The following is a 5,942-nucleotide window of genomic DNA, read 5'->3' on the forward strand; positions in this document are numbered from 1 at the left end:
GAGTCCCTGGTCTGCGGCCCTGTCTGGGGTATCAGCTTGAGCACGTAAGTGTCTTTTAATATCTCCAGAGCCTGAGAATTTTTAATTATTTTCACACGTCTGACCCTCGCATGGCACCACTGGAACCCCATTCAATTTAATTTTGACCACATTTGTATTTTTGTCAAGTTGACAAAAACAACTAATCATCTTTTAATTTACTGTATGCACTGAAATATTTTCTAGGAATATTTTTTATTGGCTTGAAACAAAGGTTTAATCGCTGAATACATTTTCTAGATATAAAATCATGCTGTATTTGTTATATAATGTTGTTGGATGATATGAAGGCAGAATTTGTATTTAATGTTATGCTAGTTTTATTTCCAAATGCAAGCCTATGAAGATAAAAGCTTATTTTTTTGTATTTTAAAGAGATTTTATTTATAACAATTTCCTATATGTAAAATAAGTCTGCAAATTTGCCAGGATTATTCAGGACCTTGGTTTGTTAAAAGATGGATAAAAGGGGCCTGGGTTGCTCAGCGAGTATTGACGCTGACCACCTCCCCTGGAGTCGCCAGTTTGAATCCAGGGCATGCTGAGTGACTCCAGCCAGGTCTCCTAAGCAACCAAATTGACCTGGTTGCTAGGGAGGGTAGTCACTTGGGGTAACATCCTCGTGGTCTTAGGGGTTAGGGGTTCTCGCTCTCAATGGGGCACGAGGTAAGTTGTACGTGGATCACGTAGAATAGCATGATTCTCTACATTCTGTTAGTCTCCGCAGTGTCACCCTTGTGAAAAAAAATATGCTAAGTATACTTGAAGCCAGACTAATTTAAGTATGCCTCAAGTGTGTTAAATTAGTTAACTTGAAGTGTGCTATTTTGAAACAACTAATTTTGTACGAAGTATATTTTAGTTGTAATTAAATTGTAGTAAAGCATAACTTTAAGTGTATTTAGTGTACTTTTGTGTACTAAATTGGAACAACTTCAAGTATAATTAGTATACTTTAAGTATATGCCAGTGTAGGGTAATTACATGCTTGATTAGTGATATTAAAGTATACTTTATTTGTGTTACAAGTACATTACAAATTAATTGCAAGTACATTACAAATTAATTGCAAGTGTATTCGAAACATACAAACAATATACCATAAGTGTATTATATTTGAGTAAAAAGTATGTGCTCCGTAACACCTTTGGCTTATTCAAAATACTACAAATTGCACACTTTGTCTTCAATATCTAACTGTTATTACTTAGCTATACTTTGTACAATACAGTTTAAACAATACATCGTCTTACACAAGACGGTATTTTAAATGTGTTACCTTCATACACTGTAAAATTGTACATGTTCAGTTTACTTAAAAATTAAGGAAACCTATTGCCTTATTTCTGCAAAGAAAACGTACTTACTAAAATGAAGTTATATTAATGTTCCTATGCAAGTAATGTCAACTTGTTATTAAACTTAATAGTAAATTTGTAGTTAACTTAATTTTTTTTTGTTAATTTTCTATAAATTAATTAGTAACCTTACAAATTATTTTTTAGTAGATTACTCTACTATGTCAATTAACTTAAATTTAATACAATTTGTTCACTTTATATCTGAAATACCACTAATCTCAACATGAGTTTACTGTATCACTTTTAAGTGGGGTACACTTAAAATACTACGTGCAATCGGTTTCCACATTCTCTTTAAGTAAACTGAAAATCATTTTTCTAGTTCAAAAAACACACTTAACAAGTTTGAAATTCTCAACTGTTTATTTACGAAATAAACAGCTGAAACTCTAAGAACAACACAATAAAAAAAACAATCTGTTCGCAAGACTTCGACCTCTTGCCGCACTCTGCTGCATGACAACATAATATCTGGACCATAAACAAGGTATAGAGCATTTGCAGAACAGGCACTGTGCAAACTCCAAAAAAGTATTTATTTAATGAAAAAAGAAAAAGAGCCTTTACAATTTGGAAAAATTCTTAAACTGAACTGCAATTACAGCAAAATATGCCAGAAACAAGTTCAGCTTAAAAGACCATTTTAAGGGTTTGGAGACCCTTAAAAGACAGAAATGTCTTTTTTGTCCCAAAGACAGAAATACCCGCTGAATAAAATAAAATGTGTTCTTCATTGTCTTTGGATGGTCTAAATTTAGAGCATGGATCAAAGCAAAGTGGAGACATACAGAATGTGGCAAATTTGGGACATCATCCATGACAATTCTTCCCTCCATTGCATCCACATTGAGGGCATGTGGACGTTTGGCAGGCTTGCCTTCAGGTAAAACTGTGAGCAGTCCAACATCTAATTCGCTGAAGCCTGCATCTACATCTGAATCCTATAAGAGAATGAAAAATAGGAAGTGTGAATTTCTGTTCAGTGCTGGATATATTCTAGTGGCAGGGACATTATTTTTTGTTAACCACAGCAGGTGTACACTGCTCAATGCAAACATCAAGCACAAGGAAATGTAATCAAGCATTAAATCATGAGAGATGACAAGATTTACAGAGTTACAAAACAGAACATATTGTTTCAGAAGACATTGATGAAATCACTCATCATAAGGGTGAATTATAATTTTTGGGTGAACTATTCCTTTAAACTTTGTTTTCAAGTTTACTGTATCATATTGCATGTCTTCAGAAGACTTGGAAAATCACAAGTTCAATGGAATACTTTATTGTACTTTTACATTGATCTGAATTATTAAAGGGCTAGTTCACCCAAAATGAAAATTATCCCATAACTTATTCACCCTCAAGAAATTCTAGGTGTATATGACTTTCTTCTTTCAGCCAAACACAGAGTTATATAAAAAAAATATCCTGACTCTTCCAAGATTTATAATGGGAGTGAATGGAACCTTAGATTTTGAAGCCCAAATAAGCGCATCCATCCATCATAGAAGTAATCCATATGACTTCAGGGGGTTAATCAAGGCCTTCTGAAGTGATGCATTTTTTTAAGAAACATATCCATATTATAACTTTATAAACTATTATCACTGGCATCCGGTAACACCGTCCGCACGCTCACAAGAGAGTCGAGTTCCGGTGTATGACGTAGGCGTAGCATAAGCTCCGGTGATAAGTGACAAACGCGAAAGCACAGCAGATAGAGAAAGCCAGTGAACGGCCGTGACCAGAAGCCAGTTATTACAGTTCATAAAGTTAGAAATATGGATATTTTTCTTACAAAAATGCATCACTTTGCTTTAGAAGGCCCTTATTAACCCCCTAGGGCTGTATTTTTTGGGCTTCAAAATCGAAGGTACCATTCAATCCCATTTTTAAGCTTGGAAGAGATAGTGATTGTGTATGGCTGAAAGAAGAAAGTCATATACACCTAGGACGGATTGAGGGTGAGTAAATTATGGGATAATTTTTTAATGATTTAAAAATAATAAATATTTGGGTGAACTAACCCTTTAAGAACACAGAATTGTATTTACAGTATATTTTATTGCATCAATTTAATTTAAATCACCAATGTCACAAATCAGAAGTATAATACTTACAAAACATCCTGAAAAATTCCTCTGGGTCATCCCCAGGGAAGACCCTAAAGCACTGCAGTGCAAACATGTGTTACATCAGATGACTACGAAAAAGTAGATACAGGTAGATGTGAGGGTAACAATCATAGCCAAATCATGATTTAAAGATGACAGTCACAAAGAAATACCTTGAGTGAACATGATTCTCATGATAGAATCTAGATCTCAGATTTTCCCCAGATATGCGATTGAATTCTGCAAAGACCCGAGCAAAAATATGGAGAGGTTATTAACATTCAAATACACAATTCATAGAAAGTAACTCTGGGATTTGGAGGAGGAAAACAATCTGGCTTTCTGTGAAAAGTGCTGGCCACTTCTCCAAGATTTCACAGACATGTCACTGTCATGCACAGTAACGTGAAGAGTCATCGACATGGCAAACTAAAATTACAAAACAAAGAAAAAAGGATATTAGAAGCTGCCAAAGGGAAGGGGTCATTTATTAGAGAAGGCTTAACAACTTGCAGTGAATGCACACTGCACAACTCATAAGAGAGCAAATGCTCAACCATGCAGTCTGTGGTTTGCAGAGGAACATTATGTCAGTGTTGATTGCCAAGATTTTCTCAATCTGCATGAACTTGGGCAAACCTGTACAACATCCAACTGAAACCTCCATGTCTGGGCAGCACTTAATGCCATCAATGGAAACACTGGATAAAACAAGTGTGGTACTACAATTAGGACTCCACAGCTGCAGAAATTCCTGAACATTGTCAGAAAAGTCTGTGACAAGTGAACTACACACTCTGTCCTTTGTACTCTTGGCTTGAAAAAAGAAATGGCATCCATGTGTTAGGCAACTGCCATTTGATGCTTCTTGGCCAGCATTAAGGGGACATTTTTTTAATTTTGTGCAACACGGATCACTTTCTTGAAGAACTTATTTTTCCCCTCAAATCAAATTGTCCACAGATTTCTCAACAGCCCATACATTCCTCAAGTTTTGGTTGGAAATTTATTTTTGATCCATTTACTTTTAATACATAGAATGACATGGACACTCGGAATGGAGACATGGTATTGAAACAATTCAAGAATATGTTCATGGCTTATGCGCTAGTGTTTAAGAAGTTGTGCCCTCTTTTCAGATGTGTAAGTGCAGAACTTACATTTCCACTGCATAGCAGGTCATCATCTGGTACTCTACAAATAATAATAATAATAGTTAATCCATCACTCAAAAGTAAAAGAAACAAAATCAGATGCATATGTTTCTTCAAATTGTGGGCCACTTACAATGTTTGACAATGAATAAACTGGAAACAGGTATTAAAAACAAAGCCTGCTGAAGTTTCTGTGCTGATTTATATTAAATAAGATATGCATAATACTAATAATGATAATAATACTGGCGGCGATGGGGTCTGCTAAAGACTCGCTGATAAACTCAATTGAAAAGTACCTCAGAATAACGCGTAGTGAATAACGTGTTTGTGCAAGTTCTTAACATGAGCTAATACGTCACACAAAACAGCATGAAAACAACAAAGTACAAAAAGCTCTATCAATTAATAAGAGTATAAATTGAGTTTTAAATCAAAATATATTACCTTGCATTAACCGAAGATGAACGTCGAATCCTCAGTCCATGTCCTTCTTCACTGTGTGTGGGAGGGGAAATGCCGTCCAGTGCGCATGCGCAGGACGGGCCAGTCTTGAACATTTTGAGTAGTCAGTTAGTTAGTTATGGGATCTATGTATTCGAAAATGTCAGCAACAATTAACATTTTCAAAAACTCAACATTTTGGTTAAATTTGGTTAAAAATATTTCCGCCTCCAAACTACTATTACTATAGGAACCAAAAAATAGCAGGATCTATTAAAAATGTATAATTTAAACTCCAGATGGGAGGCCGTTACACCAACCTTGCTTTTAAATTAAAAGAACGCTGAAAGAAAGAATCAAGCAAAAAATTTTAATTTTTGGAACAGCTGCCACACACGAACTACGCATTGTTATTTTTTCTTGCTGAAACAGTCATAGTTATACTTACGTAATATACTAAAATATATTTTTAAATAAAGTGCAAATAAATACACTTTAAAAAATAAACAGAATTTTCAATTCAAGTATATTTATCAAAAATACATTTTTAGATAATATACTAAAGTACAATTATTTTAAAGTATGTTAAAAGTTGTATTGTGAAAATTGGTAAAAGCATGATGCTGATATACTTTAAACATATTTAAAGTTAGTACAATTTTGTAAGTATATTTGCAATATACAATTGAAAAAAATAATATATTTAAAATACAATAAAGTATACTTTTTTTCACTAGGGCATGCACAGCGAGCCACGTGAAAAAATGTACAGATTAGAAGTGGAGGCAACTGAGACTTGTCCTCCACCACTCAGATTAAGGTGAGCA

General features: G+C 34.4%; 1 long non-coding RNA gene across 1 annotated transcript; it reads right to left on the minus strand.

Moving 5' to 3' along the window:
- Positions 1 to 1,041: 1,041 nt before the first annotated feature.
- LOC127619498 (uncharacterized) lies at positions 1,042 to 5,194 on the minus strand. Its single transcript, XR_007967564.1, has 4 exons — positions 5,119 to 5,194; positions 3,691 to 4,711; positions 3,524 to 3,606; positions 1,042 to 2,341 (listed from the first exon to the last, which is right to left on the minus strand). It is a non-coding gene; the product is annotated as an uncharacterized LOC127619498 (long non-coding RNA).
- Between the last annotated feature and the right edge of the window lie 748 nt (positions 5,195 to 5,942).

This window comes from Xyrauchen texanus, chromosome 26 (assembly GCF_025860055.1).
Source record: "Xyrauchen texanus isolate HMW12.3.18 chromosome 26, RBS_HiC_50CHRs, whole genome shotgun sequence".
Classification (NCBI taxonomy): Eukaryota; Metazoa; Chordata; class Actinopteri; order Cypriniformes; family Catostomidae; genus Xyrauchen; species Xyrauchen texanus.